Below are 21,877 nucleotides of genomic sequence, written 5' to 3' on the forward strand. Positions count from 1 at the left end.
GGAGGGAGGGGAAAAATGAGGACCTAATGTCGGGGGTTTAAGTGGAGAGAAAATGTTTTGAGAATGATGTACAAATGCATTTTACACAATTGATGTGTGTATGGATTGTGATAACAGTTGTATGAGCCCCTAATAAAATGTTAAAAAATAATAATTTATAAATTATCAAGGATTCATGAGGGTGGGGGGAGCGGGGATGGAGTGGAAAAAATGAGGATCTGATGTCAGGGGCTTACATGGAGAGCAAATGCTTTGAGAATGATGAGGGCAATGAATGTACAAATGTGCTTTATACAGTTGATGTATGGATGGATTGTGATAAGAATTGTAGGAGGCCTCAAAAAATGATTTAAAAAAAAGAAAGAATGACAAATGTGTTATAGCAGGAGATTCGAAAAGCATGTAGAAAGTGGAATGGAAGGGTAGTGGAATTTTCTCATGGACTTTTGGAAGCCCCCTTGTATTGTCCTAATTCTTAGTCCTTGCAGATCCTTAGCGTCACAACTAGCAGGGCGATGTACTGATTAAAGTGTTCATTCTTGTTTCACTACAGCATTCCATCTAAATGTCCAATGTAAGCAAACGCAACCCACCGCTGCCAGGTGGACTCTAACTCCCATGGACCCCAGGAGAGCAGAATTCCCCACAGGGCACAAGGAGGGGCTGGTGCCTTCCACTGGCTTCTGGTTAGCAACTGAGCACGTCAACCACTGGGCCACTAGAGGGCCTCTCAAATGTAACAATACATAAATGACCGTTAAAAAACACACACACATAACCACCCCAAACCAACTGCTTAGCTAATTAGAGGAGTCCCCCTCCTTTTTGTTGTTAATTAAGAGAAATTATATGGTGTGAGCGCTCCTGGCTTCTTAATTGCATTTGATTGAATCACCAGGTGATTCAAGACAAGCGGCTGAGGATTCCCACATGCTAATTTCCCCTTTCAATTCACCTTCAGCCTCTGCCCCAATTCAACACTGCCCCGTCCCTCCCCCGTGGGTGCTGGCGCAGGGTGGGCTGGGTACTATGTGTGTCAGGCTGATTTAGTGAGGTTGGTAATTACACATAATGATTTGCGTTTTTGACTTGGCACTGCATTTTTCACTTAAACCATACAGTTCTTCTCTACTACAGAGAAACGGTGACGTAATTGCTCTCAACTCCTCTACTTGGGTGTCTTAAATCAGTCCTACAATAAATGACTTCCCGAGACGCTGCGCGTGTGATGTGCTCGGCACAATGCAGCCCCCCCAGGACGGTTCCCTTTAAGAACTGGGGGATCGGACAGCATTCCTTTCCTACTGCATAGGAGATACCGAGGGCTGCAGGGAGCCTTTGGACGGCACCCGCAGAAGAGCAGGCTGCGCAGGTGGACTCCGGGCCCAGGCACCTAGTGCAGAGTCGGAGGTGAGGCCCCTTTGCTGATCAAGTGTCTGCTTCTGGATCCTCCTGCCGCCTAGTGCACAAATTAAACCGTGCGCGCGCAGGTGTGCGTGTGTTGTGGTGGGTCATTATCTTACCTTCTGTATCTATACGTGGAGCCTGGTGGTATAGCGGGTACGCATTAGGTGGCTAACCACAAGGTCAGCAGTTTGAAACCACCAGCCCGCTTTTTGGGAGTAAAATGTGGCTGTCTACTCACAAAAAGAGTTACAGTCTTGGAAACTCACAGGGGCAGTTCTACCCTGTCCTAGAGGGTCGCTATGAGTCAGAATTGAGTCATTGGCAGTGAGTTTTGAAGGTGGTGTCTATGTGTATGTTTAACACAGAGATTTCTCGTTCCACTTCCCATCCTGTGGCCTATCATATTGTTCCCAGAGACCAGTGGCTCTCCACCTGGGAGGTGCATTGCAGCACCCCAAGGTTTTTATCCTGACAGCCAGCCACCAGACCAATTCATTCCCAATACCACAGTGGAGTGGGGGCAGCTGCACTTTTCCATGCTCCGGGTGTTCGCATTGGCTAACCAGGGCTGCGCCACGGTGCTCCCCTCGAAACTCTGTCCCACACCCTGGACATCCCACACCTCGCCCAGGTTGGGGAGCTGGCTGCTGCTTTCTGCCTGGTCTTAATGAGATGCCCTAAAAGATGGGGCATCTAGATTGCTTTTAAAAAGCAAAATACAAACCTCGTCACTGTACCCACCAATGACTATCTTGCTTTCTGGGGTTCACACGCATTTTCTGCTGAGGCCTATCTTCAGCTCAGGTGTTGATCGCTCTTGCCCATCAGGTAAAGGAAAGATGCTTTGGCACCAGGCACAAACTACCGGCCCAACTGATATCTGGCCAGACGGTTCCCTGGGCAAATACGTTCACTCCTTGGGCCACCATGCCTTTCTCTTGTTGCCGCTGTCACTCGGCAGAAAGCGCCAAGCACATTTTTACTTGGCCTGGAAGTTCAGCTGCTGAGGGGCATTGCTGATTCACAATAGCAAAACACGGTGTTCTAGAAGCACCGGAGCCATGTGGGAGCTTGTTAGAATGGCTGGATATGGGGCCGCACCCAGACATACTGCATCATGAGCTACATTTTAACCCGATCCCAGGCGATGTGTATGTATACGATGTGTATGTATATGTAGAAGTCAGCACCTTCTCCTGGGGTTAGGAAGGGACGAACAACAACAACAAATGCAGCTTGCCAAGTGAGAAGAGATGTGGGGATTTGGGTTGGAAGTCGTGTGGCTTACCTGTAGCACTTTGTCTCCATTCCCCCACTGGTAGGTGGTGCAGGATGGGGCAGTGTTCTGCTGTGCGGTACACAGGGGGTCACTAGGAGTCGGAATCACTTAGAGGCCCTTAAGAACAACAAAGTGCTACCGGAGTATTTGTTATGCGTCTCAGAGTAAGAATGACTCGACATTACCCAACACTGCTAATAGAAGAACAAAACAAAGTGACAGTCACGGAAAGTCCTAGCTACTCTGATGTCACTCACAGCCTTTTCAGCAGAGGTCTCTTGGTACTAGAAGTATCTCTGATGACCTGGCCGGCTTTCATAGATTTACAAGAGTGAATTTCCCACGATGGACTGTCACACCTTGTTTTTTCTCAGAATCTTCCCTGCCACTGACCATCATTTCCCTGAATCAGAATTGTCTTGGATTCCAGTTCAACGTGACCTTTCTGCTCCTAGAATTATTGTGCCAACCTGGCCAATAAACACATGTGGGATTAATAAGGTTGCAGTTTAACTGAAGGGCAAAGAGATAAATGGCTCAGTGAGCCTCGCCTTTCAGTCTCTTGCTCTCTGATGATCGGACCAGTGTGCTTAGCTAGTTCTCTGCCTCAACTTGTGAGCTACACTACCTGTGGGACATCCAACCCATGGGCTGTGCCGCCATAGTTTGAGGTTCCTTCAAGACCTGCTTTGCCACACTGCTGGTGTATATATCACTTGAGTTGGGGACTGTTGGACCCTGTCATCTGGCTGACTGTTGGTGACCTCCCCTGCTGTTTGCTGCCTGTGGCCAGACTGTCTGTATTGCTCTACAGAAGACTCAGCTGTCTGCTTCCTTGACTTACACCCAGCAGTCCTCGTGAGTTGAACTGAGCCATTTGTACTGCTCTGTGAACTAATTAGCTGTTTATTTCTTATGTTGTATCTAGCTATCTAGCTAGCTAGCTTTGTAAAGTCCTAAGTGTCCTGGTTTTGTTTCTCTAGACCAGAGGACCCTGTCTAACATAGCGTATGTAGACACTTGACTTCACATGGGTCAGGGCATGTGAAGTCTCTTATTTTACACTCATGTTCAGCGTCCAGATTCCCCTTTGAGTGAGACATCCCCTTTGTTCTGACACCTGTGAGCAACGCTGAGAACACAAAGTCCTTATGGAAGAAGCGAAGTGCTTCCACGATGTTAAGAATGGCTGAGAAGCCATGACATGGTGGGTGAATCTTGCGAGGCCCCAGGTTGCTTCTCGGTAGAATGACTAGATGGACCTTGGACTACATGAACGCGTCCATCAGCAGACACTCGTTAGGCATCGGCCAGGTGCCAAGGTCTGAGAGCAGAGGGCCCCACACTGGACAGCCATGACAGCCCAGGGGATCATTCTAGTTGCTGTCTGAGCCAACTCCCTGTGATACGTTGAACGTATGTGTGCAGTACTCTTCGCCCTTACAATCTAGGCTCCTTTGAACAAAAAAGTACTTTCACCACATTAATTGTTTTTCCATTAAAAAAGGAGAAGTCTTCCTGAAATACCAATAGAGCAGCTGGCCAGGATGTCATGGTAAAGGGCTGTCCATCATAGGCTGGATTGGGGGGAAGAGATCCCCCAAACCAAACTCACGGCTATCAAGTAGAGCTGACTCCCAGTGACCTTATGCGGCAGGGCAGAACTGCCCCTGGGAGTTTCTGAGACTGGAACCATTCGTAGGAGTAGAAAGCCCCCTCTTTCTTCTGAGCAACTGGTTTTAAACTTCTGGCCTTGCATATCGCAGTCCAAGATGAACCAGGACAACGTCCCGGCTCCTTGGGGAAGGGAAGCGCTGACTTATTTCACTCCTGGCCCATTTCACTCCAAGCACATTTAGGCTCTCAGGAAAGGGTGAGTGGATCGATGAACCCTCTGACTCCTTCGTTTCCTTGTTTGCCCTGGGCTGAGGATACTGTACTTTCCCTTCCAAATATGCAGCCCCAGGAGGTGCATCCTTGCAGATCAACCCTTCTTCCTCTGAAGAGGAGGACACGCAGAGGTAAGGAACGTACAACACAGCACGTGGGATTGCACATGTGAGAATTGTTGATTTGGCAAATGTTTCTTAGGTATGTTTTTGCTACAATAATTTTTGTGGCGCCAGCTTTCTTGTTCCCTCATTTCACAGATAGGAAGCTGATGTGCAGAGAAGGTAAGGGTCTTGTCATAGATCAGAATTGGCAAGACAGAGGATTCAAAATTCAAGGATTTCTGACCTGCAGAACTGTGCTCACAACCTCACCACCACATTGCGTCTCACTGCAGAAAGAACGTGGGGCTTAACCTCTTGGCCCTGGTGTGAAACACTCACTATCCAGAGGCTGGAGCAAGCCCATTAGCTCCTCGGGGCCTCTGTGTACTCACCTTGAAAACAGTTATGACAATGGTAACCCCTTTTCTACCTATCTCATAGGACTGTTGTGAGGATCACTGAGATGGGTGTTGCCTGCCTCATCCTTCCATCTGCCTGTCTAAGCTATCTATTGGTCTGTCTGCCTGCCCATTTGTTTGTCCATCTGTCTATCCTTCCATCCATGCATACGTACCTACCATCCGCTGTTCACTCATCTATCCATCTACCCATCCAATATTTGCTGAGCATCTGCCCTGTGCTGGGCATATTTGGATGCATAAAACCCACTGAGACAATGGTTGGGAAATGAAAAATATTCATTGTCGCTACCTTCTTAGAATCAGAGGTTTCCGCTAACCTAATTCACTCATTCAGCACACAGTCCACGGAGTGTCTCCCGGCACAGGGCACTGGACTAACCACTAGGACTACAAATGCCGAAGAGAGGAGGCGAGCACACAAAAGACAGGGCTGCACAGATGCAAACCGTATCTTCTCACCATTTATGAAGACAGTGCCGTCTATCGTTTAGAAACGCCCGGCAGCTAGGAGCTGCCAGGCAGCGTGAATATTATAAGTAACACTTTGCATGAAGGTGAAGAATTGCTGAAGGAGGGCAAACATTTTTTTTTAAGGTGATTTCAATTTCCATTCATTTGCCACAGCATCCCAAGGACAAGGGAGAGTTTCTGCAGAGGTGGTAAATGCACCAGACCAAGATGCCTGTCTGGACCCTGGGCCTCCACTGCAGAGGGCTGGTGTCAGGGGAAACACAGGAAAGTAAAAACGCTCGTCTCCCTTGCTGCTGTGGTCAATGTGCATATTGTTTCCTTGTCTCTTCCAGGCCATTGTGTAAAATCCATGACTCTAAGAAGCAGAAAGATCCCCTGCAGCGGAATTAGAACCCCCCGCTCAACCACATGGAAAACACCTCATCTCCGGGTGGGCTTTCCTCAAATGGCTCACCAAACAGACGTTTGGGTCTTGTGTGGTGTGTTGAGGGCAGAGCCACGCAGTGTCTGCGTGAAAAGCCCATACTGGGATCTTCGCATTTTCAAGGAAATGCTGGGAGAACAGCAGACATAAGAGAAATCATTGAGATCCCCCCCCCATGCCCTCTTTCTTTAAAAATGTAAGATAACCACTGTTTTCCCCCAAACGGAAAGCTGGGCCCTGTTCCGGGATGGCTCCTCCTGGAATGACCACCCTGCCTCACACAGGCGGCTAGAGAGGGCAGGGGACAACCAAGGCCTCAAGATAATGGCGGCATGCAATGCTGACAGCCCATTGAAAAAGAGGTGCGGGGCCTGTTGGGTATGGGCCCGGTGGTGCTGGTCCTGATGGGACAGCGCTACATTTCTTGGTCCTTTCTCTAAGAACGTCATCTTCAGAAGCCTGCCAAGTGTCAATAACACTGACATTCGTCCCTCTTATTTACTTCCCAACTATTTCCGAATTCTACAACTTTACAGCAGAAAACGACTTTAAAAATATGATTGAGGGACTTATTTCTGGTTTTGGATCCCGAAAGTTGCTTTTTAAGCTAGCACGTGGCTCTGTGTGGTCTCTCTGAGCTTCCACCATGGCGTACCGTGGCCCTGGCCAGAAAGTGCCGAAGGTGAGGTGCAGCCCAGCCCATCAACCTCATCTTCAGATGCTTGCAAAATAGATCCTGGGTTCAGGTGTGGCTCGGTGAGCAAGTGAAGATGCGGAGAGAGGGCTGTCTCATAGACTTTGGTGAGTGTATGAGCCTTGTATTAGATGATGCAGAAGAGAGTCATTCTGGAACAGTCAAGCAAACAACTGGGACGGAACACACCGAAAGGAGGTCACATTGCTCTGCTGCAAAGTGTGTCCAACTAGAAATGATGATGGACGTGAGAAGATGAGGGCAAGAGCTCCCTCACCCCCCTTTTAAAGTGTCCTTGGTTATGAATATAGTTCTAAAACACGTGCCCATATTATTTTCATTACGCTTATGTTCTTACTGAACCACAATACATGGCTTCCATGGGATTTATGTATATATGGTTTAAGAAGCATCTAATTCATTCCTCTCATTTTATCAATTAAGGAATAAGGGGTCTGAACAGATAGAGCAATTACCCGGAGTCACTCTATAAAATTGCAATTGCCATCAAGCTGACTCCAGTTCATGAGGCTCCCATGTGTCGCAGAAGAACTGGGCCCCATAGAGTTTTCAGTGCCTGTTTCACAAAGTGACTGCAGGGAAGTGCAGTCTGGACGGACTTAGGAAGTGCTTCTGGACAGACCTCCACCTCCACCAGCCGAGCATGTTCAAAGTTTGCCTCACCCAAGAACTGGAGCTAAGACTCAAAACCAAACCCAAACCAAACTCACTGCCGCTGAGTCGATTGCAACTCATAGGGACCCTTGAGGACAGAGTAGAACTTCCCCTTGTGAGTGGATTTCTGAAACCATAACTCGTTACAGGAGTAGAAAGCTTCATCTTTCTCCTGCGGAGCAGCTGGTGGTTTTGAACTGCTGACCTTATGGGTAGCAGCCCAATGTGTAACCACTACACAACCGGGGCTCCAACGCTAATACTAGAGCCTTGATTGTCCTGGTTTTCCTGGTTGGAGAGCATCATACACCCAACTGTATTAATACACTGCTACCAGTAGAACAGGGTAGAAGACGAGGCCTGTTATCTAAAACAGAGTATCCCTCAGTTTCCAGCAAAGTCAGACATTGCCGGACCCATATGTGGAGGCCTACAAATCTATACAAGAGCCTCAACTGTGTGCCCCAAACACAACAAGGGTTAAGACCACCTACCAAAGGATGGGAGGCAGGTTAAGTCCAACCATTGCTACAGAATCATAGAAACCTTTATGTTTAAAAGTATCAAAATGTGAAGCTATTAACTGTTCCTCAACATATCTGAGTCGCTACACTTCTCAAAGTGGTGTCTGCATCCCTCTAATCCTTCCTCCAGGAATCCTGGGCTTTTCCATTTACCCCATGCCCAAAGGCCAGTTCTGGCCGTCTCCACAGTGCTCCACTGACAGACTCTGGCAGTTTGGGGAACAACGGGAAGATGGAAGGGGCAGGATCAGGGCAGTGGAACAGATGGGGACATTCCCCAAGGACAGCCCTGCGACCCTCAAAGAGTGAGCACGCGCAGCACTGTTGCGATGAAAAAGATTGCCGAGTACAACTTTTCCTGGCCTCCTCCTCAACCAACGCATTTTTCAGTTTTCTTAAAACTATTTAATGACAAGTCCCTTCGATGGTCTCATGTCCTTCGAGAAAATCAACCAAGATTACGCCTTTGGAATCCCCCCCCAAATGTCACCATAGCTTTCTCAGCTGATTTTTTATTTTTCCTGCCCTGAATTTAACTGGCCCAGCAGATCCCCTTGGAAAGCCGCTGCCTTGATTGTACCAGCAGTTCTCAACCTGTGGACTGCGACCCCTTTGGGGGTCGAACGACCCTTTCACAGGGGTCTTAGGAACTAAGACACCGCTCCTCTCTCCATCTCCAGGCAGGTCCGTCCACATGCAGACATGCCCACATACGGGTACCTGGCATGAAGACTGTTACCCACGCTACATCATGCTTCAAGACAAAATTTTATTGATTTGTCATTGGAAAGAAATATTTCACAATATATAATTAAATATTGTTGTGATTTATCACTATGCTTTAATTATGTGCAATTTGTAACAATGAAAATACATCCTACACATCAGATATTTACATGACGATTCAAACAGTAGCAAAATGACAGTTATGAAGCAGCAATGAAAATAACTTTATGGTTGGGGCTCACCACAACCTGAGGAACTGTATGAAAGGGCTGGCATTCGGAAGGTCGAGAACCAGTGGATTAGACCTTTGTTGGAAGGGAAGGAGCCCTGGGGTGTGGTGATTGCGCAGTGGTCTGTTAACTGCCAGATCAGCAGTTCTAAACCACCAGCCGCTCCTCGGGAGAAAAATAAGGCCCGCTACTCTCATAACCAGCTACAGGCTCAGACACCCACAGGGATGGTTCTACCTCGTCCTGCGGGGTTGCTAAGAGTCAGAATCAACTCACTGGCAGCGAGTGGGGCTTTTGGGGGGGTGTCCTGCTGAGACTGAGGCAGGGACTCCTGGAGAGAACTTGCCTGCAGTCATCCAGGGATCACAGAGCCGGGTGTAAACACTGCTGCTTGGAATACATCAGTGCCTGTAGGACGTGGACCCCGGAAGCAATACTGTTTGACTCTCACTCTCCTGTCATCGGGGCTTTTAAAAAATTAGAGCTGCTGGGTAGTCACCCGAGGCTGGGATTTTACAGGTTTGAGCATTCCGGGTGCCCTTCCGGCTCATACTGGAGTCACGCCCTCTAGCCACTCAAGGGCTGATTTGAAAGCCTTTCGTTTTTGCCAACTGGTTGGAGAGACTGTTACCCCTGATGGTGAAGTCGGTCTTGTTTGTGGGTCAAAAACACAAAACCAACGCTCTTCTCACCCAAGCACTGACCTGTGTTTCCATGAGGGTTAATCCTATACTCACCCAAGTCTATGATTTTCATTACCACAACATATGTTTGCAGAGGAACACAACGGTGGTGTCTATATGTAGACTTAGATAGTGCCATTTGACTACTTAATTCTCTAATGACCAATTTGCCATTTAAACGTGTAGCCATGGAGTCAATGCAGACGCACAGTCTGTCCCGTCCTGTAGGGTCACTATGAGGCAGGACAGGACGGTAGCTGCTTATGGGCGGAGGAAGCCCCCTCTTTCTCCCACAGACCTGCTGGTGGTTTCAAGCTGCCGACCTTGAGGATCGCAGCCCCGTGCGTAACTACTACACCACAGGGGCCCGTTGCCATTTGAAAAGACCAACTCTTTTCCCAGGAATGTACCTGCTGTAAGGCCCTGGGCATTGGAAAACATTTTATTATTTTCAGATAATTTATAATCCAGTGACACCCTGGGTAGTTCAAAAGGCTAATGTGCTCAGCTCCTAACGGAGAAGTTGGAACCGAGAGTCCACTCAGAGCTGCCTTGGCAGACAAGGCCTGGTGATCTGATGCTGAAAAGGCAGCCATTGGAAACCTTTCGGCGCACAGTTCTACTCTGACGTTGATGGGGTCACCATGACTGCCATCAACTCCGAGGCCGCTGGCATGTAACCAAACAGGACCGTGACGTTTTAGAGCCTCAAGAAGCTTCCTGTTCTCCCTGCTCTAGTTGTGTTGGCTTCTACCTGGTTGCATGGTCTTCAGGCTCTCTCTTCCCTTCTAAATGCAAGCCTTACTTTAATGGTGGGAACCACGCAGCACCCTGGTAGTCACAAGAGTGGTAGGGGAGATGGTCATCAAGAAAAGTGGGAGCTTGACTCGGGTGGGACCCCTAGAGGAGGGAACCGTTTCAGACCCTCCTCATCAGAGGTGTTAGTGTGCAGAGAGAGCAAGTCTCCCCTCCTTAAAATGAATGGCACTGAGCAGCATCAAGTTTGGCTTCACTACTGAACCCTCAAAGACTGATGTAATTATTGATTGAGCTGTGTGCATTGTGCAACGAGATCTATGTACGCGTGAGTGTTCATGCATCCAGCCATTCACGTATTCCTTCAACAAATCTTTATTGAACATCTACAATATCCCAGGCAGTGTTTGAGACCATAGGAATATGTGATGGGAAGACCATGTCCTTACCTCTGGGAATCTAGAGTCTAGTGGGGGAGACAGATAAGGAACAAGCAAGCAACTTAACACCGAGTCGCAGTGTGTGCATTCCTTGTGGAAACTCACGAAAATGACAGCATCGGCCCCTGACGACAGCGAACACAGGAGGAGGGAGGAGAGCGGGTATGAGCGGAGCGCTGACGTCAGCCCGATGTTGAAATGTGGAAAGCAGGTACCTCTGGTAGCTGACTCAACACACCAGAGAAAAGTTTCACTTATGTCCCTAGCAAGTCATGCGACAGAACTCCCAGGGGCTTTGGGCGAGGAGACTAGGTACCTCTGAAAACATGGGCAGGGCGGGGCTGGAGAGAAGAGGTTTGGTAGAAAAGAAGGCTGAGGGAAGCCCTCAGGTTCTGTCTTCCACCCCACACAACTAGGCAATTGCCACTCCAGCAACTTTCTCACGAGCAGACTGGTAGCCAGGCTAGTACCTTCTCAGGAGGCTGGAGGATTCCTCGCAGGGGAAAGGGACGAGTCTAAGAGCAGGGAATGAGAGATGATGATGTGTGAGCGCCCCCAGGAAATGGTCCCCTTATCTCCCCCTGGTGAAACCCACACAGAGCTTTAGTACCATCCTCTTAAATGAAAAGGAAACCCCAGAGCGGGCAGTGACCAAAAAATCCAAGAAGAAACTGCAGTGTTTTCAGAGATACGACAAAGATTTTATAGACAGAAAACATGAGCAGAACAGCAATCTGGATCATTCGAGGAGGGAGCTAAGTCCACAAGAGGGACGGGGCAGAGGCGACAAAGTTCCTCTGTCTACTTCTTTCCCAAGTCAGGACTCTTCAGTCAACTACCCAGCAGGTGGCTCGTTTCTCTTAGCCCAAGTCCCTTAGGGCGGCAGAGTGACTTCACAGGGGTTAGGATTCCCAGAAATAAGCTGTTTACCCAATATGTTGAAGTGGCATCACTGCAGGGGACGGGACGGGGTCTTTGACAATGTCTTCCAAGTTGACAACGACATCAAAATCACACCAGGATCTGTGACCAGTGGGCCCCACACGCTGGGAAGTGGGCGACCCACGAGTTACCGCACGGGGTGACACCAAGCCCAGTCAGGGACGCTACTGGGTGAAGTTGGAAAGCTTACCTGCAGGCAAAAGCAATCATCTAGGTCGGTGGTTCTCAACCTTCCTACTGCCGAGACCCTTTCAGACAGTTCCTCATGTGGTGGTGACCCCCCACCATAAAATTATTGTCGTTGCTACTTCATAACTGTCATTTGGCTACTGTGATGAATCGGGCGACCCCTGTGAAAGGGTCGTTGGACCCCCCAAGGGGTCTCGACCCACAGATTGAGAACCACTGATCTCGGTGAAGTAATTTCAACGACTCTTCTGCATGTAATCAAGAGAACTTGAGAGTTGGAACCCTGAGTGTACAAAGCTCCTTGCGGCCCCTGAACCATGTAGTCATCATTGGGCAGTCCACAGTGCTGCTTAAGAATAGGAACCAACTCAACCCACTGCCCCATCAAGGCGATCTGACTTACAGCGGTCCACTTACGGGGTTTCCGAGACTGCCATCTACGAGAGCAGACAGGCTGGTGGTTTTGAACCACTGACCTTGTGAGTAACCCAACCCATACCCAGCAGTGCCATCAGGGCTCTGAGAATAGGAACATATATCTCCTTTTTTGCCTGGTCGTTTAGTGGCTCTTTTCTTCCAGCAGCGAAGACCCAAAGAAGCAAGCAGGAAACATTGTACTTGCTTTGTTCTTTAAAAACAAACATGTAGTCCCTGTTGACCTTTCTACGAAGTTTGCTGTTGAGCTGCCCGTGGACGGACGGCAGCTCACACACGAAGGAGGAGACGACCCTTGCATGGAGCCGTCTGAGTCTGGCGCTTACAGGGCCCTTCTCCCGGCACAGCTTGCCCACGGGCCTGCAATTAGCCCGCTCTCTGCACGGCATACAGAGCGTGCGGCTAGCGGGAGATGAGGAAGACAACTACTCCAGGAGCAAATGAAAATGAGGCAGCTGTCTCCAGCCAGACAGAGAAGACCACCTGCAGAACCCTCGCAGAAGAACTGTGCCCACAGAAAGCTTTAAGTCCTTTCCTTATCAATCTCAGGGGTTGGGGAGAGAGCCTTCCAGCGACACTTCATTTGCTAGCCAGACACCCACTTTCTCCAAGGATTGACACTACTCCTTTCCGAGCTGACAGGGAGCTAGGCAGTCAACAAGGCTTCCTCTGGAATCGAGGATCTGCCGCTCAGACTCACTTTAGGAACCAGTGGGCCTTTATCACGTTCGTACCAGCTTCCTACACAAAGTGGAGACATTTTGGAAAGGCCAGAGCTCTCTGAAAACATTGACTGTGGCACACAATGCTTGGAGATTCCAGATGAAACTGGAGCTGCAGTGCTAACAAAGCAAATACACGTACACATGTGGTCACTTTCACCGAAGGGTGCCACTGTTGTGCTTGTCCTGAGCCCGGGCTTTTAGATGGAACCTAGCGGTCAACATTCAGTCGGGGTATTTAGGCTGCGCTGCTAAACGTAGCGGAGCTCATGACAGGATCACGGGCACAAAATCAGTTCGAGAATAATGATGAACATATGTGCACCATTCCCATTCTCAGAACTCGTCTCCCTACGGTCTAATGACTACTCCCACATTCTTGAGCACTCTGCCAACACAGCCAGTGGATGCAGGCCCCGCAGCACGCTGGCCAGGTGTCCTGTCCACCACGCTCCTCTGTACTTTCTGGTTCCTGAGCACTTCTCTGGCTTTAGTAACAGCCTGAGGGCAAGGGTGCAGCTACCACCTTCCTCACCCAGACACCCACCCCCTTTAGGTCTGGAATCCGTGGAGGGAATTCCATTTGGGAATAGGGCTTCCTTTGTACCAGCAAGGGGTGTCTTCTAAACCTCATTGCCTAAGAGCAGCCTAGTTACAGAGACAAACCCCAAACCAAGCCCAACCCACTGTCATTGAGTCGGGAGACTCAGTGACCCAAGAGGGCGGGGTAGAAGTGCCCCTGCGAGTTTCTATGACCACAATGCTTTACAGGAGTAAAAAGCCCCGTCTTTCTCCCGAGGAGCAGCGGGTTAGTTCAAACTGCTGATTTTGAAACTAGCAGGCCAGCATGTAACCACTATGCCACCAGAGCTCTAAGTTTGAGACTATAAATCATATTTTTAAACTTTCTTAAAAATGTAAACATTATTTATGTTAAAACCATGAAAAACTAAAACCATGAAAAACTCTTTAGATCTATATCCAAGAGTGGGATAATGTGCATGTATTATGATATTAAATCAGGCTTTGAAAGTATACAGATTTATTCTTACTTAATGTATATGAACGGGGACATTTCATTTTTTTCTCAGTCTCACCATGACTCGGGCACTTTGCCTTCTTTTGAATGGAGACCTGTGTGACTTTAACTCTTCATGGGAGGAGACGGCTTCATCTCCCTCCCAAGAAGCTGATGGATTTGAACCAGCAACTTTTCGTTAGCAGTCCAGGGTCACCAGGGCTCACCCAGACAAGCAAACATGGACAGGGGAGGTGGAGAACGCCACGCAGGGCTTACAGAAGCAGAGACAGGATCTTCTCCCAGAGCTGCCAGAAAGAGAGCTTCCCCACAGCCGGTGCCCTGACTTTGGCATTCCAGCCTCCTGAGAGAAAAGAAACTCGTATTCTTTAGAGCCACCCAATTTGTGATATTTCTGTCACAGCAATGCTAGGAAGTTAAGACATTATTCCATATCATATAAATGCAGTGAGTTCAATACAGCAAAATAAAACAAACAAAAATTCCAATTGAACCAGAGAACTGTTTGCAAAGAAATCACCTAAAGAAATCTTTTCAAATTTTACTTGAAATGATTTTTAGCTACTTTAAGTACTTAATAAGAACTGCAGGATATTACCCTCAGATATTAAGAATTCCTATTAATGAAGATTAATTAGAAACCCAGCTCATACTCAAAAATCGTAATTTTAGCCAATATGAATGCAACATCTGGACGGGCAATGTTTAGTTTGTTCTGTTGCACGTAAGGTCATTAGGAGTCAGAACCGACTCAATGGCACTTAACATATGATTTTAAAATTCAGATGTTTAAAAAGTTTTTACGTTTGTGTTAGTCTGGGTAGACTAGAGAAACAAATTCATAGACGCTCATATGTGTATAAGAACGAAGTTTATAAAAAAAAAAAAAGAAGTTCGTATACAAGAGCAATTGACTATTGAGAAAACATCCTAGCCCACGCTAGATCAAGTCCATAAGTCTGATATTAACCCATCTGTCCAATACCAATCTATAAGTTCTTCTTCAGACTCAAGAAATGCATGCATTAACACTGAGTGCTGGATGATAACAGGCCAGTGGGTGGAAACTCTTGTGGATCCAGTGGCGGTGTAGCATCTCAGCACTGGTGTGGGTCTCCTCATGGCTTCTCCAGCTCAAGGCTCTGGCTGCATCAGCATAGTTCCATCAGGCTCATTGTCAGTACTGTCTCAGGGGGAGTGAGCATGTGTCCCGCCTCCAATGGGCTATTTATCTCTTTAGCATCTCCAAATGAGGTTATCAAGCTGTGACCTGATTGACAGGCTAAACTCCACCCCTTCACTCTTAAGTCTCAAATTGATAACAGATTATGTAACTACCACAAAATTCCTTACTTTTTTTAATAACAATTTTTTAAATTGTAAATTAGGATTATTTCTATTCAACAGCTTAAATCACCAATCAATGCCCACCCACCCCCACCCCCCGAGTTTACCCTTCAAACACTCTTTGATTTCTCTTCTCCCTCTCATGGACCACCATCTCCCATTTCACCCAAGTTAACAGCCATCAACAGTCCACTCCTATGAAGTTTATAAGAATGCAGTCACACCTCGGAGATACTGCTGCTTTGGTTCCCTACTGCCTCAATAAATCCAATGTCGCAATGCAGGGAGCTGTCTGCATTTTCTGGTTTCCCAGTGCATATACAAGTCATGTTCATAGTACACTATAGTTTATTAAGGTTTGCAATACTGAACTCCTTACTAAAATATGTCACGTGGACACAAAGTGTGCACATGCTGTTGGGAAAAAATGGTAACACAGTACAATAAAAGGAGGTATGCCTGCATGCGCCGACTGTGTAAAACCAGAAGTCTGCAAGTGTGCGTTCTCTCGCATTGCTGCCCCTTGGGACCCATGATAGATTAGGAAAGTATGTCGTTCCTGGCCTTAATACTTGGCACGGCACTCATACCTCTTCCTGTGAGGAAATTTAATTTCCAAGTTCTATCCCAAAGTGCTGGGTGCCATACCTTTCCACCGATGCGAATCAGAGTGACTGCCTCTCTGAAAATTGAAACTGGGAAATATAGGTCTAATTTTATTTGGATTTGGGTATAATAAGGGTGCGTTTTGTTTTGGTTTTTAGTCTAAAATGAAATGTAACTTTTGAAACAGAGCCCAAGGGTTGCATTCCAAAACTTCCACTATGGAAATGACTTCACTGAACATGACTGGAACCAGTGACATGCGCCCTTAAAACAGGAGCCCAAGGAGTCTTAATGTTCTTCCAAAGGAATCCCATCACGACCAGGTCACATTCACCAGGCAAGAATGACCTTCAAGTAGCCTGTGGTCTATGCAGTGGGCTATCTAACTTGGTAGCCCTGTTTTCCCCCCAAAGACTAGTCTTTTCTTTAAGGTCAGCATAGAGAACGTACATCTGTAATTGTAGCCTACTCAGGTGCTTCAGCCTCACCAGCATCTGTACTTGGAACGTTTGCCCACTTCCTCTCCTACCTGGGTACCTGGGCAGGAACCAGGGAACTCACAGAAATGTCCTTCCTGTGCAAATGAGCAAACGCATTTGCTTTGAAGCTATCAAATCACCTTTACCGTGCATTATTTACTCCAGGATCAATCACCTTAAAAGTGTTTTCTTTTAGACTCTCTAACCCCCTCCCTCACTTTTCTTCACTAACATCTCCAGCGGTTTTTGTTTTATATATTATTTTACTTTTCTATTTTAAGAGGTAATAAGTGGAATTGTACGAACATCAAAAGGCAGAATGAAACGTGAATCTCCTACCTAGCCTCTCAGGCACACGTCCCAATTCCACACACAAGTGCTGCTTCTCATGTGCGTTATACATGCATGTGGGAGGGGAGGCCAAACTCCTCTCCGCTACCTCACTGAGAGGGTGGCGAATATCGAAGATGGCAGAAGGCGCTCTTTCTGGCTTTGACATCCTTTCTCTCTCCTCTCCTGAGCCCACCCGAATACAACAGCCCTGCACACTCAGGGTCAGCGCTCCGTGGCTTCTAGGGTTTTCTAATTTGAAAGCAAAGAGTGATAGTGCCATGAGGCATCTGAAGGAGTCACCCAGCCCTGGGCCTTCACAAAGAAAAAGGAGGCTCCCAGAGTTCAAGGTCCCGCACTGAGAGGGGGAGGGACTCTCCGAATCCACTGCCCTTCTCCCTGCGCACATTCCTAGTTCCCACTCGGTCCTCTTGGGGCTGAAGACCCTTCCCTAGCCTCTGTCTATTTACAGAGACACATGGATTCCTCGCCAATCCTCTGCTGTCAGTCAAAGAAACATTATACATCTGAATAGTCATACATTTTATTATGAACTTTAATAATGATTCCTCTTAGCAATGGATTCCAGAGAAGTAACATTGACATATTGTTACCTTAGTCTTTCTTCTTTTGGTCTATTTTAAAGTATTTAGTAAGGTGTATCACTGGCACAATCCCTAAGGGGGTCCTGGTAGTTGTGCAAGGCCTGCTCTTCGTAAAGTTGAGTTTCAATTTAGCACACTGGAACAGCTTTATCAGGGGACTGCGCTAGGGAGTTGATTCACCACGGTCTACTGCAGAGTGTGAGCTGGTGAAATAAACTCAAAAACCCAGACCCACTGTCTTCAAGTCAGGGTAGCACTGCTCCTGTGTGTTTCTTAAACTGTAACTCTTTAAGAAACAAGAAAGCCTCGTCTTTCTCCTACAGAATAGCTGGTGGTTTTGAACAGCTGACCTTGCAGTTAGCAGCCCAACACATAACTGCTAAGCCACGAGGTTGCCTCATGGAGAAAGTATCTCTAATTGTTATCCACATTAACAAGTGCAGTAATTACAACAATAGTAATGAGGGCTATCGTTATTGCCACCACTTGTCTGTTGGATTGTCACACTGGTAAGCAGGGTCACCCATGGTGGACAGGTTTCAAAAGAGCGTCTGTAATAAGACAGAATAGGGAGAAAGGTCTGGAGATCTACTAATGAAGAGTAGTTAAAGAAAACCTTATGGAGAGAACAAAATGCTGACCAACTGGACTCAAATGTGTCACCTGTTGGATGGCAAAGGGCCAGCCACGCTGCGTTCCATCATACACAGGCTTGTTGTGAGCCAAACAACTGGCCCCATGGCAGCTACCCACCACCACCATTTAAGAATCATGTCCCACTGGCAAGTGCCTTCTACACATTTCTCATGAATCCTTACAACCCTAGAAGCTCTCCGAACTCACCTGAGCTCCCCTGGGGGAACCACCAGCACTCCCCTTCCCTTCCACCGCTTGCGGGTGCCCAGGCTCACTGCGCTGGAGGCATTGCAGGGTGCACGCCTCCTCCCTGCGTTTTTGTAGGTTGACTAAGAGACAGCTGAATCTGTTCTCAAGCCTTTTTGGGCTGGTTGTCCTCACGACTGTAAATGTGTAATTTTAAAAAGTATCACAGAAACAGATGAAATATGAGCTTAAAACTTAATTGCACGAAAACTTAATTAAATGCTTTAGAAATAGTCAATAACTGATTTTGCTTTTAAAATGCACCATTGAACTCAGTGTGGGTGAGGAAAACATAAGCTCAATTATACACAAAAAAACCATGAAAGCTCTAGAAAAACCTTATTGTTTTTTGTTTTTGCAAATGACTTCAAGTCCCTGCTCCAGTCTGAAGAAATCGCAGACAATCATGCACCAAGGATGCTGTGCGCAGGCAAGACAAAAGAGCCACCTTAGCCGGGGGGCCCTGTCATCCCAGGAATGACGTCACCCTTTACCCAAAGATGTCACGTTTTCATTAAAATAATGTGGTTACACTATTATCTCCTTTTATGATTCCCTTCTTCGACTAGCCCCCCACCCCCCAAATGAATGCATCAATGAGCCATCTTGATCAGATCAATTAAAGGAGCTGTTGAATCTTAAGTCCTGGTGGCACTATGGTTAAATGTTTGGCTGTGAACGGACAGGTTGAAGGTTCAAGCCTACCCGAGTAGGAGAAAGACTTGAGAAGATTACAGTCTAAAAAGCTATATGGGGGGCAGTTTTATTCCATCATATGGGGTGCTTCACTAGGAAGCAAAATTCACTCAATAGCACCCAACAACTCCTCTTGAATCTTACTCCTTTTTTCAGACTACGAAAAATGCTGAGAGGTCAAGGCACTTGACCATGATGCACACCTAGTTATCAGTGAGCTAATACTTAAAACCAAGCCAACTGAAACCAAAGCTATGTTTTTAACCTTGATCAAGATAATCTCACAGCTAGTGGTAGTTACATAGTCTGGTGTCAATTTGGGACTTGGAGGATTAATAGAGAAGGGGTGGAGTCTAGTCTGTCAATCGGATCAAAGCCAATGAGGCCTCTGTGTGGGCATGGCTTTCTCCTGAGAATTCTGGGAAATCTGTTTTTCCTCCTTAGAGGTGGGAGACACCTCTCTCTGTTCACTCCCTGGGAGACATCGCAGCTGACAAGACATATGAAACCAAGCTAGTGCCCTGAGCTGGAGAAGCCACATGGACCTACCCTGATGCAACCAGAGCTCTGAACCCAGAGAAGCCCCATAGAGACCCCTGCCAGTGCCGAGATGCTTACGATGCCACTGGATTTCAAAGACTTTCTACCCACTGGCCTTTGACTGTCCTGCATTCAGTGTCATTGCATGTGTCTCTTGAGTCTGAAGAGGTCTTTATAAATTGGTATCGAACATATGGGCTGATATCAGACTTATGGGCTTGGACTGGACTGGGTTGGGATGTTTTCTACATGTACAATTACCCTTTATATAAAACGCGCTCTCATACACATGAGAGGGTCCATGGATTTGTTTCTCTAGTCTACCCAGACTAACACATTGCTTACACCCTCAACTCAAACATATAAAGCACCACTCCTACCCTTATAATTCTCCTTGCATAGTAATAATATTTTTCATGTGAAAGGTGAAGGGTTAAGCATAAAACGGCCTGCTATAAATCTTGGCTCCAGAAGGGCTTGCTGGGCCTTCAGGAGGAATGCACCTCAGCAAGGTTGGCTGTGAAGCAAATCTCTAAAGCAAACCTTGTGCTCTCGCTGGCTCCACTCTATGATTCTAGCCATGGAATTCATCTATGGAAACAATCCACTGGGAAAGGTGCCTAAAAAATTTAGCAAGGAATTACTATCCCAGAGCATGTGGAGACTTTTAGTCTTTTTTTTTCAGCCCCACCCCCAACCCCTTATGTTATTTTCGGATTTGGAGGGTCTCCCTGCCTACCTCTCCCTTGTATCTGAAATTTCCTGATACCACATTTTACATAACAGAATACTGACGTGGGGGTAAGGGGTGGGACTAAGGGAGGACAGAGTGATATTTGCAGTGTTTAAGAGTCTGAGTATGTCCTAAGTTGCCAATGGAAACCATGAAATTCAGGGGTTCAAATCACTTGATTTTAGAGATCAATATAAATACACATGGCCACACACACAGGGCTAATTTTGTCAATTTACATATTCCACACAGTTGATGCCCTTATAATAAGTTATATGTGCGAGGCATCTCTCTACAGTATAACCCAGTGTAAGTTCAAATCTTAAAGTGCCAAAAATGGGATGGAATGTTTCCTTGCCCAGTGGTTTCTGAACGGCCATTGTTAGCATGACTGGAAATCTTGTGAAATAATAAAAATCATATCGCTTTTAATATGACCTGGCTCCTAGAGCCTTAAAGAACCTACCTTGCCCTTTCCCCTTCTGTGTTCCAAGCCAGTCCACGGCCAGCCATGGATTCCCGCCAGAATCCGTCCCATTTTCAAAGGACAGTGGAGGCTGAGCACACAGCTCATCTCGTGCCTAATAACCCTTGCTGTCATTAAAAGCGAAGAGAGTCCTCCCCCCCTCCCGGGGGACGAATGACCTGGCCTCACGACCTACGGCTATAAAGCAGGTGCCGCCCTGGGTCTTGGGCTCTGCCTAAGCTGTGGGACCCCTGATTCAGAACAAACTAGCTAGCGGGTTTTTCTTGCTTACGACCCTGGTGTTTCTCATCGTTCCTCCCCAAGCTCCAGAAAACAACCACTAGGAAAAGAAACACGGTAGGACCTTTGGGCTCTTGGAAAGGGGCGCAGGATGAGTCGGTGGCAACCCCAGGCCCTCTGGGATGTCACTGAGCTATCTTCACGGTGAGGCTGGTGCCACGTGTGGAAAAGGTCTGGCCCAAATGGGGAAGGTAGCGGGAAGCTAAAAATATCTTATGGCAGCCGTTGGAAAATGCTTCTCAAAGGAAGCAAAGTGCCCGTTTCATTAGCTACCCCTTTGAACATGCGGGGGAAAGGAAATGATGGGATCTTTAAGTTACATGCCAGGTTGGTTAGCTTTGGGGGAGGGAGACAATAGGATGCCATGCGAATTCCAAAAGCACGCCACGGATGGGGTGGGGGGGCCTCGATGGTGGTCACAGGGGCTCCAGGCCACGCGCCTGCGTCCCAGCTCCCAGGAGTCCGCTTTCCCTCCAACCTGCCTCACACTCCAGCCGAGGAGGGTGGCAGCTGTGAGAACACAGGGAGGGCAGTGGGAAAAGGAGGAAACAGCGGTCAGTCTCCAGCCAAACGGGCATCTCTGGAAACGCCGACACTACTGCCGACAGGGCTCATACGTAGAAGAGAGATTGTTATATAAAGGTAAGTGCATATCAAGAAAACATCCCAACCCAGTGTTGCGCAAGCCCACAAGTCCAATATTAACCCCTATGTCCAACACCAATCCACAAAGTCCTCCTCCGTCTCACAAAACACACACTATGATGCCGACTGCATGAGGAAAGCAGAGTCAATGAACGTGTAAGCATCTCAGCACTGGCAGGGGTCTCCACACGGCTGC

General features: G+C 47.5%; 1 protein-coding gene and 1 pseudogene across 4 annotated transcripts in view; one reads left to right on the plus strand and one right to left on the minus strand.

The window, feature by feature from the left end:
- SAMD4A (sterile alpha motif domain containing 4A) overlaps positions 1-21,877 on the minus strand; it is a 265,015-nt gene that overhangs the window by 67,239 nt on the left and 175,899 nt on the right. The gene's annotated exons all lie outside the window — the stretch shown is intronic.
- Positions 6,644-6,924, plus strand: LOC101655615 (annotated as a pseudogene).

This window comes from Echinops telfairi, unplaced genomic scaffold (genome assembly GCF_000313985.2).
Source record: "Echinops telfairi isolate 266 unplaced genomic scaffold, ASM31398v2 ScPeMD7_18;HRSCAF=68, whole genome shotgun sequence".
Taxonomy (NCBI): Eukaryota; Metazoa; Chordata; class Mammalia; order Afrosoricida; family Tenrecidae; genus Echinops; species Echinops telfairi.